Source organism: Pseudophryne corroboree, chromosome 3 (assembly GCF_028390025.1).
Source record: "Pseudophryne corroboree isolate aPseCor3 chromosome 3, aPseCor3.hap2, whole genome shotgun sequence".
Classification (NCBI taxonomy): domain Eukaryota; kingdom Metazoa; phylum Chordata; class Amphibia; order Anura; family Myobatrachidae; genus Pseudophryne; species Pseudophryne corroboree.
Window position 1 is genome coordinate 81,228,221 of NC_086446.1, and position 16,044 is coordinate 81,244,264.

Consider the following 16,044-nt stretch of genomic DNA (forward strand, 5'->3'; position numbering starts at 1 on the left):
TTAGTGCCCCCTCTCTTTTTTTTAACCCTTTCTGTAGTGTAGTGACTGCAGGGGAGAGACAGGGAGCTTCCCTCCAACGGAGCTGTGAGGGAAAATGGCGCCAGTGTGCTGAGGAGATAGGCTCCGCCCCTTTTTCGCTGACTTTTCTCCTGCTTTTTTATGGATTCTGGCAGGGGTTAAATGCATCCATATAGCCCAGGAGCTATATGTGATGCATTTTTTTTGCCATCCAAGGTGTTTTTATTGCGTCTCAGGGCGCCCCCCCCCCAGCGCCCTGCACCCTCAGTGACCGAAGTGTGCTGAGAGCAATGGCGCACAGCTGCAGTGCTGTGCGCTACCTTGTTGAAGACAGGACGTCTTCTGCCGCCGATTTTCCGGACCTCTTCTGCCTTCTGGCTCTGTAAGGGGGCCGGCGGCGCGGCTCTGGGACCCATCCATGGCTGGGCCTGTGATCGTCCCTCTGGAGCTAATGTCCAGTAGCCTAAGAAGCCCAATCCACTCTGCACGCAGGTGAGTTCGCTTCTTCTCCCCTTAGTCCCTCAATGCAGTGAGCCTGTTGCCAGCAGGACTCACTGAAAATAAAAAACCTAATCTAAAACTTTCACTAAGAAGCTCAGGAGAGCCCCTAGTGTGCACCCTTCTCGTTCGGGCACAGAGATCTAACTGAGGCTTGGAGGAGGGTCATAGGGGGAGGAGCCAGTGCACACCAGTTAGTCCTAAAGCTTTCTTTAGATGTGCCCAGTCTCCTGCGGAGCCGCTATTCCCAATGGTCCTTACGGAGTCCCCAGCATCCACTTAGGACGTTAGAGAAAATAAGAATTTACTTACCGATAATTCTATTTCTCGGAGTCCGTAGTGGATGCTGGGGTTCCTGAAAGGACCATGGGGAATAGCGGCTCCGCAGGAGACAGGGCACAAAAAAGTAAAGCTTTACTAGGTCAGGTGGTGTGCACTGGCTCCTCCCCCCATGACCCTCCTCCAGACTCCAGTTAGGTACTGTGCCCGGACGAGCATACACAATAAGGGAGGCATTTTGAATCCCGGGTAAGACTCATACCAGCCACACCAATCACACCGTACAACTTGTGATCTAAACCCAGTTAACAGTATGACAACAGAAAGGGCCTCTTAAAGATGGCTCCTTAACAATAACCCGAATTAGTTAACAATAACTATGTACAAGTATTGCAGATAATCCGCACTTGGGATGGGCGCCCAGCATCCACTACGGACTCCGAGAAATAGAATTATCGGTAAGTAAATTCTTATTTTCTCTATCGTCCTAAGTGGATGCTGGGGTTCCTGAAAGGACCATGGGGATTATACCAAAGCTCCCAAACGGGCGGGAGAGTGCGGATGACTCTGCAGCACCGAATGAGAGAACTCCAGGTCCTCCTTTGCCAGGGTATCAAATTTGTAAAATTTTACAAACGTGTTCTCCCCCGACCACGTAGCTGCTCGGCAGAGTTGTAATGCCGAGACCCCTCGGGCAGCCGCCCAAGATGAGCCCACCTTCCTTGTGGAGTGGGCTTTTACAGTTTTAGGCTGTGGCAGGCCTGCCACAGAATGTGCAAGTTGAATTGTGTTACAAATCCAACGAGCAATCGACTGCTTAGAAGCAGGTGCGCCCAACTTGTTGGGTGCATACAATATAAACAGCGAGTCAGATTTTCTGACTCCAGCCGTCCTTGCAATGTATATTTTTAAGGCTCTGACAACGTCCAACAACTTGGAGTCCTCCAAGTCGCTAGTGGCCGCAGGCACCACAATAGGTTGGTTCAGATGAAATGCTGATACCACTTTAGGGAGAAAATGCGGACGAGTCCGCAGTTCTGCCCTATCCGAATGGAAGATTAGATAAGGACTTTTATAAGATAAAGCCGCCAATTCAGATACTCTCCTGGCAGAGGCCAGGGCTAGTAACATAGTCACTTTCAATGTGAGATATTTCAAATCCACCTTTTTCAATGGTTCAAACCAATGGGATTTGAGGAAATCTAAAACTACATTTAGATCCCACGGTGCCACCGGAGGCACCACAGGAGGCTGTATATGCAGTACTCCCTTGACAAAAGTCTGGACCTCAGGGACAGAGGCCAATTCTTTTTGGAAGAATATTGACAGGGCCGAAATTTGAACCTTAATGGATCCCAATTTGAGACCCATAGATAATCCTGATTGCAGGAAATGTAGGAAACGACCCAGTTGGAATTCCTCCGTCGGAACCCTCCGATCCTCGCACCACGCTACATATTTTCGCCAAATGCGGTGATAATGTTTCACGGTGACTTCCTTCCGTGCCTTAATCAAGGTAGGAATGACTTCTTCTGGAATGCCTTTCCCTTTTAGGATCTGGCGTTCAACCGCCATGCCGTCAAACGCAGCCGCGGTAAGTCTTGAAAAAGACAGGGACCCTGCTGTAGCAGGTCCCTTCTCAGAGGTAGAGGCCACGGTTCGTCCGTGAGCATCTCTTGAAGTTCCGGATACCAAGTCCTTCTCGGCCAATCCGGAACCACTAGTATTGTTCTTACTCTTCTTTGCCGTATGATCTTCAATACCTTTGGTATGAGCGGCAGAGGAGGAAACACATACACTGACTGGTACACCCAAGGAGTTACCAGTGCGTCCACAGCTATTGCCTGTGGATCTCTTGACCTGGCGCAATATTTGTCCAGTTTCTTGTTGAGGCGAGACGCCATCATGTCTACAATTTGTCTTTCCCAACGGTCTATTAACATGTTGAAGACTTCTGGATGTAGACCCCACTCTCCCGGATGAAGATCGTGTCTGCTGAGGAAGTCTGCTTCCCAGTTGTCCACGCCCGGGATGAACACTGCTGACAGTGCTATCACGTGATTCTCCGCCCAGCGAAGAATCTTGGCAGCTTCTGCCATTGCACTCCTGCTTCTTGTGCCGCCCTGCCTGTTTACATGGGCGACCGCCGTGATGTTGTCCGACTGAATCAACACCGGCTTTCCTTGCAGGAGAAGTTCCGCCTGGCTTAGAGCATTGTAGATTGCTCTTAGTTCCAGAATGTTTATGTGAAGAGACTTTTCCAGACTCGTCCATACTCCCTGGAAGTTTCTTCCTTGTGTGACTGCTCCCCAGCCTCTCAGGCTGGCGTCCGTGGTCACCAGGATCCAATCCTGAATGCCGAATCTGCGGCCTTCTAATAGGTGAGCCTTCTGCAACCACCACAGAAGTGACACCCTTGTCTTTGGTGACAGGGTTATTCGCAGGTGCATCTGCAGATGCGACCCTGACCATTTGTCCAACAGATCCCTTTGGAATATTCTTGCATGGAATCTGCCGAATGGAATTGCTTCGTAAGAAGCCACCATTTTTCCCAGGACTCTTGTGCATTGATGTACTGACACTTTTCCTGGTTTTAGGAGGTTCCTGACCAGATCGGATAACTCCTTGGCTTTTTCCTCTGGAAGGAAAACCTTTTTCTGAACCGTGTCCAGAATCATTCCTAGGAACAGCAGACGAGTTGTCGGGATTAAATGGGATTTTGGAATATTCAGAATCCACCCGTGTTGTCTTAGCACCTCTTGAGATAGTGCTAAAGCTGTCTCCAGCTGTTCTCTGGACCTTGCCCTTATTAGGAGATCGTCCAAGTATGGGATAACTAATACGCCTTTTCTTCGAAGAAGAATCATCATCTCGGCCATTACCTTGGTAAAGACCCGAGGCGCCGTGGACAATCCGAACGGCAGCGTCTGAAACTGATAGTGACAGTTTTGAACAATGAACCTGAGGTACCCCTGGTGTGCGGGGTAAATCGGAACGTGTAGATACGCATCCTTGATGTCCAAGGATACCATAAAGTCCCCTTCTTCCAGGTTCGCTATCACTGCTCTGAGTGACTCCATCTTGAACTTGAACTTTTTTATGTAGAGGTTCAAGGACTTCAGATTTAGAATAGGCCTTACCGAGCCATCCGGCTTCGGTACCACAAATAGAGTGGAATAATACCCCTTTCCTTGTTGTAATAGGGGTACTTTGACTATCACCTGCTGAGCGTACAGCTTGTGAATGGCTTCCAACACCCTCTCCCTTTCGGAAGAGACGGTTGGTAAGGCAGACTTCAGGAAACGATGAGGAGGATCCGTCTCTAATTCCAACCTGTACCCCTGAGATATTATCTGCAGGATCCAGGGGTCTACCTGCGAGTGAGCCCACTGCGCGCTGTAATTTTTGAGACGGCCCCCCACTGTCCCCGAGTCCGCTTGAGAGGCCCCAGCGTCATGCTGAGGTTTTTGCAGGAGCCGGGGAGGGCTTCTGTTCCTGGGAAGGAGCTGCCTGTTGGTGTCTCTTCCCTCTTCCTCTGCCTCGTGGCAGGTACGACAAGCCCTTTGCTCTCTTATTTTTGTAGGAGCGAAAAGGCTGCGGTTGAAAGGTCGGTGCCTTTCTCTGTTGGGGAGTGACTTGAGGTAAAAAAGTGGATTTCCCGGCAGTAGCCGTGGCCACCAAGTCTGATAGACCAACTCCAAATAACTCCTCCCCTTTATACGGCAAAACCTCCATGTGACGTTTTGAATCCGCATCGCCTGTCCACTGTCGTGTCCATAAGGCTCTTCTGGCTGAAATGGACATAGCACTCACCCGAGATGCCAGTGTGCAAATATCCCTCTGTGCATCACGCATATAGATAAATGCATCCTTTATTTGTTCTAACGACAGTAAAACATTGTCCCTATCTAGGGTATCAATATTTTCAATCAGGGATTCTGACCAAACTACTCCAGCACTGCACATCCAGGCAGTTGCTATAGCTGGTCGTAGTATAACACCTGCATGTGTGTATATATTCTTTTGAATAACTTCCATCTTTCTATCTGATGGATCCTTAAGTGCGGCCGTCTCAGGAGAGGTTAACGCCACTTGTTTGGATAAGCGTGTGAGCGCCTTGTCCACCTTAGGGGGTGTTTCCCAGCGCGCCCTAACCTCTGGCGGGAAAGGGTATAATGCCAATAACTTTTTTGAAATTATCAACTTTTTATCAGGAGCAACCCACGCTTCATCACACACGTCATTTAATTCTTCTGATTCAGGAAAAACTGTTTGTAGTTTTTTCACACCATACATAATACCCTGTTTTACGGTATCTGTAGTATCAGCTAAATGTAACGTCTCCTTCATTGCCAAAATCATATAACGTGTGGCCCTACTGGAAAATACGTTTGAATTTCTACCGTCGTCACTGGAATCAGTGCCCGTGTCTGGGTCTGTGTCGACCGACTGAGGCAAAGGGCGTTTTACAGCCCCTGACGGTGTTTGAGGCGCCTGGACAGGCATTAATTGATTGTCCGGCCGCCTCATGTCCTCAACTGACTGTTTAAGGGAAGATAAACCATCACGTAATTCCACAAATAAAGGCATCCATTCTGGTGTCGACCCCCTGGGGGGTGACATCTGCATATTTGGCAATTGCTCCGCCTCCACACCAATATCGTCCTCATACATGTCGACACCACGTACCGACACACACCGCAAACTCACAGGGAATGCTCTAATGAAGACAGGACCCACTAGCCCTTTTGGGGAGACAGAGGGAGAGTCTGCCAGCACACACCACAAAGCGCTATATATACAAGGGATATCCTTATATTAAGTGCTCCCTTATAGCTGCTTTAATATATATATATATATAGCCATTAATGTGCCCCCCCTCTCTGTTTTACCCTGTTTCTGTAGTGCAGTGCAGGGGAGAGACCTGGGAGCCGTTCTGACCAGCGGAGCTGTGACAGAAAATGGCGCCGTGTGCTGAGGAGATAGGCCCCGCCCCTTTTTCGGCGGGTTCTTCTCCCGCTATTTTTCCAGTCAGGCAGGGGTTAAATATCTCCATATAGCCCCTATGGGCTATATGTGAGGTATTTTTAGCCTTGTATAAGGTTTATATTTGCCTCTCAGAGCGCCCCCCCCCAGCGCTCTGCACCCTCAGTGACTGCCCAGTGAAGTGTGCTGAGAGGAAAATGGCGCACAGCTGCAGTGCTGTGCGCTACCTTATGAAGACTGAGGAGTCTTCAGCCGCCGGTTTCCGGACCTCTTCACGCTTCAGCATCTGCAAGGGGGTCGGCGGCGCGGCTCCGGGACCGGACTCCACGGCTGGGCCTGTGTTCGATCCCTCTGGAGCTAATGGTGTCCAGTAGCCAAGCAGCAAATCCACTCTGCATGCAGGTGAGTTTACTACTTTCCCCCTAAGTCCCACGTTGCAGTGATCCTGTTGCCAGCAGGACTCACTGTAAAGAAAAAAAACCTAAACTAAACTTTCTCTAAGCAGCTCTTTAGGAGAGCCACCTAGATTGCACCCTTCTCGTTCGGGCACAAAATCTAACTGGAGTCTGGAGGAGGGTCATGGGGGGAGGAGCCAGTGCACACCACCTGACCTAGTAAAGCTTTACTTTTTTGTGCCCTGTCTCCTGCGGAGCCGCTATTCCCCATGGTCCTTTCAGGAACCCCAGCATCCACTTAGGACGATAGAGAAATAATAATATATCACACTACCATTACACTGTTACTGGGGGTACAGGAGAATATATGGGTGATATACAGCTGTGCCCCTGTTATATTACACACATATATAATATGCCTATGTATGAAAATATATCACACTACCATTAGAGTAGTAGGTGCTGGGTATAGGGTGACAGTCAGTAACTGTGTTGTGAGGTCTCCTCTATTGCTCTGTCTGGCATCCTCTATGTAGCTATGGTTACTGCCTCTCCTGTATCCCACAGCGATACAGCCGTCCCACAGCTGACTCCTCCCACGCATTTTACTCCAACCAATCGTATGCCCAGGCTGAACATGCGGCTCCTCCCACTTACTGTCACTAGCACTATTGCGGCCTCATCGTTTGCCGCTGTGTAATGATTGACGAGCCCAGTAGCCAATCGGGCTGCGCTAAATATGAAGGCGGTCTTCTAAATAGGAGATGCTGCATCTGATTGGTCACACGCTCATCACCAGAGTGAAATACTTTGGATAGACTCTGCCATGTAGTACATGTTTCCTGTGTAACTGCGGAGGGGGCGGGGCCACGGAGCACAGCCGCCATTTTAGTACACGTAGTGAATTAATTTCCGCAGCGCAGCAGCCAGGTAACGTGTTCTGCAGTGGTGTTGTTTGCTGTTGGGTGTGATACGCTGCAGAGACCTCCGGGTCCTAAGCCCCACCTCAGTGTATGAGGGGTTGTTATTATTTTCTCTATCGTCCTAAGTGGATGCTGGGGTTCCTGAAAGGACCATGGGGAATAGCGGCTCCGCAGGAGACAGGGCACAAAAGTAAAGCTTTTACAGGTCAGGTGGTGTGTACTGGCTCCTCCCCCCATGACCCTCCTCCAGACTCCAGTTAGATTTTTGTGCCCGGCCGAGAAGGGTGCAATTCTAGGTGGCTCTCATAAAGAGCTGCTTAGAGAGTTTAGCTTAGGTTTTTTATTTTACAGTGATTCCTGCTGGCAACAGGATCACTGCAACGAGGGACAGAGGGGAGAAGAAGTGAACTCACCTGCGTGCAGGATGGATTGGCTTCTTGGCTACTGGACATGAAGCTCCAGAGGGACGATCACAGGTACAGCCTGGATGGTCACCGGAGCCACGCCGCCGGCCCCCTCACAGATGCTGAAGCAAGAAGAGGTCCAGAATCGGCGGCTGAAGACTCCTGCAGTCTTCTTAAGGTAGCGCACAGCACTGCAGCTGTGCGCCATTTTCCTCTCAGCACACTTCACACGGCAGTCACTGAGGGTGCAGGGCTTGGGGGGGGGGGGGCGCCCTGGGAGGCAAATGAAAACCTTTAAAAAGGCTAAAAATACCTCACATATAGCCCCAGAGGCTATATGGAGATATTTACCCCTGCCTAAATGTACTAAATAGCGGGAGACGAGCCCGCCGAAAAAGGGGCGGGGCCTATCTCCTCAGCACACGGCGCCATTTTCTGTCACAGCTCCGCTGGTCAGGAAGGCTCCCAGGTCTCTCCCCTGCACTGCACTACAGAAACAGGGTATAACAGAGAGGGGGGGCAAAATAAATGGCAATAATAAGAATTTACTTACCGATAATTCTATTTCTCGGAGTCCGTAGTGGATGCTGGGGTTCCTGAAAGGACCATGGGGAATAGCGGCTCCGCAGGAGACAGGGCACAAAAAGTAAAGCTTTAGGATCAGGTGGTGTGCACTGGCTCCTCCCCCTATGACCCTCCTCCAAGCCAGTTAGGTACTGTGCCCGGACGAGCGTACACAATAAGGGAGGAATTATGAATCCCGGGTAAGACTCATACCAGCCACACCAATCACACCGTACAACTTGTGATCTAAACCCAGTTAACAGTATGATAACAGCGGAGCCTCTGAAAAGATGGCTCACAACAATAATAACCCGATTTTTGTAACTATGTACAAGTATTGCAGATAATCCGCACTTGGGATGGGCGCCCAGCATCCACTACGGACTCCGAGAAATAGAATTATCGGTAAGTAAATTCTTATTTTCTCTATCGTCCTAGTGGATGCTGGGGTTCCTGAAAGGACCATGGGGATTATACCAAAGCTCCCAAACGGGCGGGAGAGTGCGGATGACTCTGCAGCACCGAATGAGAGAACTCCAGGTCCTCTTTTGCCAGGATATCAAATTTGTAGAATTTTACAAACGTGTTCTCCCCTGACCACGTAGCTGCTCGGCAGAGTTGTAATGCCGAGACCTCTCGGGCAGCCGCCCAAGATGAGCCCACCTTCCTTGTGGAATGGGCCTTAACCGATTTAGACTGTGGCAGGCCTGCCTCAGAATAATGTGCAAGTTGAATTGTGTTACAAATCCAACGAGCAATCGCCTGCTTAGAAGCAGGCGCACCCAACTTGTTGGGTGCATACAGTATAAACAGCGAGTCAGATTTTCTGACTCCAGCTGTCCTGGAACATATTTTCAGGGCCCTGACAACTCCTAGCAACTTGGAGTCCTCCAAGTCCCTAGTAGGTGCAAGGCACCACAATAAGCTGGTTCAGGTGAAACACTGACACCACCTTAGGGAGAGAACTGGGGACGAGTCCGCAGCTCTGCCCTGTCCGAATGGACAAACAGATATGGGCTTTTTTGAGAAAAAACCACCAATTTGACACTCGCCTGGTCCAGGCCAGGGCCAAGAGCATGGTCACTTTTTATGTGAGATGCTTCAAATCCACATATTTGACTGGTTTTAAACCAATGTGATTTGAGGAATCCCAGAACTACGTTGAGATCCCACAGTGCCACTGGAGGCACAAAAAAGGGGTTTGTATATGCAATACTCCCTTGACAAACTTCTGGACTTCAGGAACTGAAGCCAATTCTTTCTGGAAGAAAATTTACAGGGCCGAATTTGAACCTTAATGGACCCCAATTTGAGGCCCATAGACACTCCTGTTTGCAGGAAATGCAGGAAACGACCGAGTTGAAATTTCTTTGTGGGGCCTTCCTGGCCTCACACCACGCAACATATTTTCGCCACACGTGGTGATAATGTTGTGCGGTCACCTCCTTTCTGGCTTTGACCAGGGTAGGAATGACCTCTTCCGGAATGCCTTTTCTCTATCGTCCTAGTGGATGCTGGGGTTCCTGAAAGGACCATGGGGAATAGCGGCTCCGCAGGAGACAGGGCACAAAAAGTAAAGCTTTAGGATCAGGTGGTGTGCACTGGCTCCTCCCCCTATGACCCTCCTCCAAGCCAGTTAGATTTTGTGCCCGGCCGAGAAGGGTGCAATCTAGGTGGCTCTCCTAAAGAGCTGCTTAGGAAAGTTTAGCTTAGGTTTTTTATTTTACAGTGAGTCCTGCTGGCAACAGGATCACTGCAACGAGGGACTTAGGGGAGAAGAAGTGAACTCACCTGCGTGCAGGATGGATTGGCTTCTTGGCTACTGGACATCAGCTCCAGAGGGACGATCACAGGTACAGCCTGGATGGTCACCGGAGCCTTGCCGCCGGCCCCCTTGCAGATGCTGAAGTAAGAAGAGGTCCAGAATCGGCGGCAGAAGACTCCTCAGTCTTCTAAAGGTAGCGCACAGCACTGCAGCTGTGCGCCATTTTCCTCTCAGCACACTTCACACGGCAGTCACTGAGGGTGCAGGGCGCTGGGAGGGGGGCGCCCTGGGAGGCAAATGAATACCTATTTTGGCTAAAAATACCTCACATATAGCCTCCGGAGGCTATATGGAGATATTTAACCCCTGCCAGAATCCGTTAAGAGCGGGAGACGAGGCCGCCGAAAAAGGGGCGGGGCCTATCTCCTCAGCACACAGCGCCATTTTCCCTCACAGAAAGGCTGGAGGGAAGGCTCCCAGGCTCTCCCCTGCACTGCACTACAGAAACAGGGTTAAAACAGAGAGGGGGGGCACTAATTTGGCGATATGCTTATATATATATTAAGATGCTATAAGGGAAAACACTTATATAAGGTTGTCCCTATATAATTATAGCGTTTTTGGTGTGTGCTGGCAAACTCTCCCTCTGTCTCTCCAAAGGGCTAGTGGGTCCTGTCCTCTATCAGAGCATTCCCTGTGTGTGTGCTGTGTGTCGGTACGTGTGTGTCGACAGGTAGGAGGACGATGTTGGTGAGGAGGCGGAGCAATTGCCTGTAATGGTGATGTCACTCTCTAGGGAGTCGACACCGGAATGGATGGCTTATTTAGGAAATTACGTGATAATGTCAACACGCTGCAAGGTCGGTTGACGACATGAGACGGCCGACAAACAATTAGTACGGTCCAGACGTCTCAAAAACACCGTCAAGGGTTTTAAAACGCCCGTTTACTTTAGTCGGTCGACACAGACACAGACAGGGACACTGAATCCAGTGTCGACGGTGAATAAACAAACGTATTCCTTATTAGGGCCACACGTTAAAGGCAATGAAGGAGGTGTTACGTATTTCTGATACTACAAGTACCACAAAAGAGGGTATTATGTGGGATGTGAAAAAACTACCATAGTTTTTCCTGAATCAGATAAATTAAATAAAGTGTGTGATGATGCGTGGGTTCCCCCCGATAGAAAATTATGGGCGGTATACCCTTTCCCGCCAGAAGTTAGGGCGCGTTGGGAAACACCCCTTAAGGTGGATAAGGCGCTCACACGCTTATCAAAACAAGTGGCGGTACCGTCTATAGATAGGGCCGTCCTCAAGGACCAGCTGACAAGGCTGGAAAATATAATAAAAAGTATATACACACATACTGGTGTTATACTGCGGCCAGCGATCGCCTCAGCCTGGATGTGCAGAGCTAGGGTGGCTTGGTCGGATTCCCTGACTAAAAATATTGATACCCTTGACAGGGACAGTATTTTATTGACTATAGAGCATTTCTATATATGCGAGATGCACAGAGGGATATTTGCACTCTGGCATCATGAATAAACGCGATGTCCATAACTGCCAGAAGATGTTATGGACACGACAGTGGTCAGGTGATGCAGATTCCAAACGGCACAGTATGGCCGTATAAAGGAAGAGGACTTGTTTGGGGTCGGTCCATCGGACCTGGTGGTCACGGCAACTGCTGGAAAATCCACCGTTTTTTACCCTAAGTCACATCTCTGCAGAAAAAGACACCGTCTTTTCAGCCTCAGTCCTCTCGTCCCTATAAGATCATATCTGCCCAGGGATAGAGGAAAGGGAAGAAGACTGCAACAGGCAGCCTATTCCCAGGAACAGAAGCGTTCCACCGCGTCTGACAAGTTCTCAGCATGGCGCTGAGACCGTACAGGACCCCTGGATCCTACAAGTAGTATCCCGGGGGTACAGATGGGAATGTCGAGACGTTTCCCCTTCGCAGGCTCCTGAAGTCTACTTTACCAAGTCTCCCTCCGACAAGGAGGTAGTATGGGAAAAAATTCACAAGCTGTGTTCCCAGCAGGTGACAATTAAATTACCCCTCCTACTACAGAAAAGGGGTATTATTCCACACTATATTGTGGTACTGAAGCCAGAAGGCTAGGTGAGACTTATTCTAAAAAAAATTTTTTTTGAACACTTACAAAGGTTCAAATTAAGATGAAGTCACTCAGAGCAGTGATAACGAACCAGGAAGAAGGGGACTATATAGTGTCCCGGGACATCAGGGATGCTTACCTCTATGTCCCAAATTTGCCCTTCTCACTAAGGGTACCTCAGGTTCGTGGTGCAGAACTGTCACTATCAGTTTCAGACGCTGCCGTTTGGATTGTCCACGGCACCCCGGGGTCTTTACCAAGGTAATGGCCGAATTGATGATTCTTCTTCGAAGAAAAGGCGTCTTAATTATCCCTTACTTGGACGATCTCCTGATAGGGGCATAGTCCAGGGAACAGTTGGAGGTCGGAGTAGCACTATCTCGGATACTGCTACAATCAGCACGGGTGGATTCTAAATATTCCAAAATCGCAGCTGATCCCGACGACACGTCTGCTGTGCCTAGGGATGATTCTGGACACAGTCCAGAAAAAGGTGTTTCTCCCGGAAGAGAAAGCCAGGGAGTTATCCGAGCAAGTCAGGAACCTCCTAAAAACAGTGCATCATTGCACAAGGGTCCTGGTAAAAATGGTGGCTTCCTACGAAGCAATTCCATTCGGCAGATTTCACGTAAGAACTTTTCAGTGGGATCTGCTGGACAAATGGTCCGGATCGCATCTTCAGATGCATCAGCGGATAACCCAATATCCAAGGACAAGGGTGTCTCTCCTGTGGTGGTTATAGAGTGCTCATCTTCTAGAGGGCCGCAGATTCGGCATTCAGGATTGGATGCTGGTAACCACGGAGCCCAGCCTGAGAGGCTGGGGAGCAGTCACACAAGGGAAAAATTTCCAGGGAGTGTGATCAAGTATGGAGACTTTTCTCCACATAAATATACTGGAGCTAAGGGTAAATTTATAATGCTCTAAGCTTAGCAAGACCTCTGCTTCAAGGTCAGCCGGTATTGATCCAGTGGGAAAAACATCACGGCAGTCGCCCACGTAAACAGACAGGGCGACACAAGAAGCAGGAGGGCGATGGCAGAAACTGCAAGGACTTTTCGCTGGGCGGAAAATCATGTGATAACACTGTCAGCAGTTTTTCATCCCGGGAATGGAAACTGGGAAGCAGACTTCCTCAGCACGACCTCCACCCGGGAGAGTGGAAACTTCATTGAGAAGTTTTTTTCCACATGATTGTAAACCGTTGGGAAATACCAAAGGTGGACATGATGGCGTCCCGTCTGAACAAAAAACGGGACAGGTATTGCGCCAGGTCAAGGGACCCTCAGGCAATAGATGTGGACGTTCTGGTAACACCGTGGGTGTACCAGTCGGTGTATGTGTTCCCTCCTCTGCTTCTCATACCTAAGGTGCTGAGAATTATAAGACGTAGAGGAGTAAGAACTATACTCATGGCTCCGGATTGGCCAAGAAGGACTTGGTACCCGGAACTTCAAGAGATGCTTACAGAGGTCTTATGGCCTCTGCCGCTAAGAAGGGACTTGCTTCAGCAAGTACCATGTCTTTTCCAAGACTTACCGCAGCTGCGTTTGTCGGCATGGCGATGGAAAGCCGGATCCTAAGGGAAAAAAGGCATTCCGGAAGAGGTCATTCCTACCCTGGTCAAAGCCAGAAAGGAGGTGACCGCACAACATTATCACCACGTGTGGCGAAAATATGTTGCGTGGTGTGAGGCCAGGAAGGCCCCACAAAGAAATTTCAACTCGGTCGTTTCCTGCATTTCCTGCAAACAGGAGTGTCTATGGGCCTCAAATTGGGGTCCATTAAGGTTCAAATTCGGCCCTGTAAATTTTCTTCCAGAAAGAATTGGCTTCAGTTCCTGAAGTCCAGAAGTTTGTCAAGGGAGTATTGCATATACAAACCCCTTTTTTGTGCCTCCAGTGGCACTGTGGGATCTCAACGTAGTTCTGGGATTTCTCAAATCACATTGAGCATCACATTGCAGCATCTCACATAAAAAGTGACCATGCTCTTGGCCCTGGCCTGGACCAGGCGAGTGTCAAATTGGTGGTTTTTTCTCAAAAAAGCCCATATCTGTTTGTCCATTCGGACAGGGCAGAGCTGCGGACTCGTCCCCAGTTCTCTCCCTAAGGTGGTGTCAGTGTTTCACCTGAACCAGCTTATTGTGGTGCCTTGCACCTACTAGGGACTTGGAGGACTCCAAGTTGCTAGAAGTTGTCAGGGCCCTGAAAATATATTCCAGGACAGCTGGAGTCAGAAAATCTGACTCGCTGTTTATACTGTATGCACCCAACAAGTTGGGTGCGCCTGCTTCTAAGCAGTCGATTGCTCGTTGGATTTGTAACACAATTCAACTTGCACATTCTGAGGCAGGCCTGCCACAGTCTAAATCGGTTAAGGCCCATTCCACAAGGAAGGTGGGCTCATCTTGGGCGGCTGCCCGAGAGGTCTCGGCATTACAACTCTGCCGAGCAGCTACGTGGTCAGGGGAGAACACGTTTGTAAAATTCTACAAATTTGATATCCTGGCAAAAGAGGACCTGGAGTTCTCTCATTCGGTGCTGCAGAGTCATCCGCACTCTCCCGCCCGTTTGGGAGCTTTGGTATAATCCCCATGGTCCTTTCAGGAACCCCAGCATCCACTAGGACGATAGAGAAAATAAGAATTTACTTACCGATAATTCTATTTCTCGGAGTCCGTAGTGGATGCTGGGCGCCCATCCCAAGTGCGGATTATCTGCAATACTTGTACATAGTTACAAAAATCGGGTTATTATTGTTGTGAGCCATCTTTTCAGAGGCTCCGCTGTTATCATACTGTTAACTGGGTTTAGATCACAAGTTGTACGGTGTGATTGGTGTGGCTGGTATGAGTCTTACCCGGGATTCAAAATTCCTCCCTTATTGTGTACGCTCGTCCGGGCACAGTACCTAACTGGCTTGGAGGAGGGTCATAGGGGGAGGAGCCAGTGCACACCACCTGATCCTAAAGCTTTACTTTTTGTGCCCTGTCTCCTGCGGAGCCGCTATTCCCCATGGTCCTTTCAGGAACCCCAGCATCCACTACGGACTCCGAGAAATAGAATTATCGGTAAGTAAATTCTTATTTTTTCCCTTAGGATCCGGCTTTCCATCGCCATGCCGACAAACGCAGCTGCGGTAAGTCTTGGAACAGACATGGTACTTGCTGAAGCAAGTTCCTTCTTAGCGGCAGAGGCCATAAGACCTATGTAAGCATCTCTTGAAGTTCCGGGTACCAAGTCCTTCTTGGCCAATCCGGAGCCATGAGTATAGTTCTTACTCCTCTACGTCTTATAATTCTCAGCACCTTAGGTATGAGAAGCAGAGGAGGGAACACATACACCGACTGGTACACCCACGGTGTTACCAGAACGTCCACATCTATTGCCTGAGGGTCTCTTGACCTGGCGCAATACCTGTCCCGTTTTTTGTTCAGACGGGACGCCATCATGTCCACCTTTGGTATTTCCCAACGGTTTACAATCATGTGGAAAAAACTTCTCAATGAAGTTTCCACTCTCCCGGGTGGAGGTCGTGCTGAGGAAGTCTGCTTCCCAGTTTCCATTCCCGGGATGAAAAACTGCTGACAGTGTTATCACATGATTTTCCGCCCAGCGAAAAGTCCTTGCAGTTTCTGCCATTGCCCTCCTGCTTCTTGTGTCGCCCTGTCTGTTTACGTGGGCGACTGCCGTGATGTTTTTCCCACTGGATCAATACCGGCTGACCTTGAAGCAGAGGTCTTGCTAAGCTTAGAGCATTATAAATTTACCCTTAGCTCCAGTATATTTATGTGGAGAAAAGTCTCCATACTTGATCACACTCCCTGGAAATTTTTTCCTTGTGTGACTGCTCCCCAGCCTCTCAGGCTGGGCTCCGTGGTTACCAGCATCCAATCCTGAATGCCGAATCTGCTGCCCTCTAGAAGATGAGCACTCTATAACCACCACAGGAGAGACACCCTTGTCCTTGGATATTGGGTTATCCGCTGATGCATCTGAAGATGCGATCCGGACCATTTGTCCAGCAGATCCCACTGAAAAGTTCTTACGTGAAATCTGCCGAATGGAATTGCTTCGTAGGA

The 16,044-nt window shown here is 49.4% G+C and overlaps 1 protein-coding gene across 1 annotated transcript in view; it reads left to right on the forward strand.

Moving 5' to 3' along the window:
- The first annotated feature begins 7,004 nt into the window (after window positions 1-7,004).
- LOC135054814 (oocyte zinc finger protein XlCOF6-like) overlaps window positions 7,005-16,044 on the forward strand; it is a 99,698-nt gene continuing 90,658 nt past the window's right edge. Inside the window, exon 1 of the mRNA XM_063958185.1 lies at window positions 7,005-7,106. The gene's annotated coding sequence lies outside the window, so the exon portion shown is untranslated. The remainder of the gene's footprint in view (window positions 7,107-16,044) is intronic.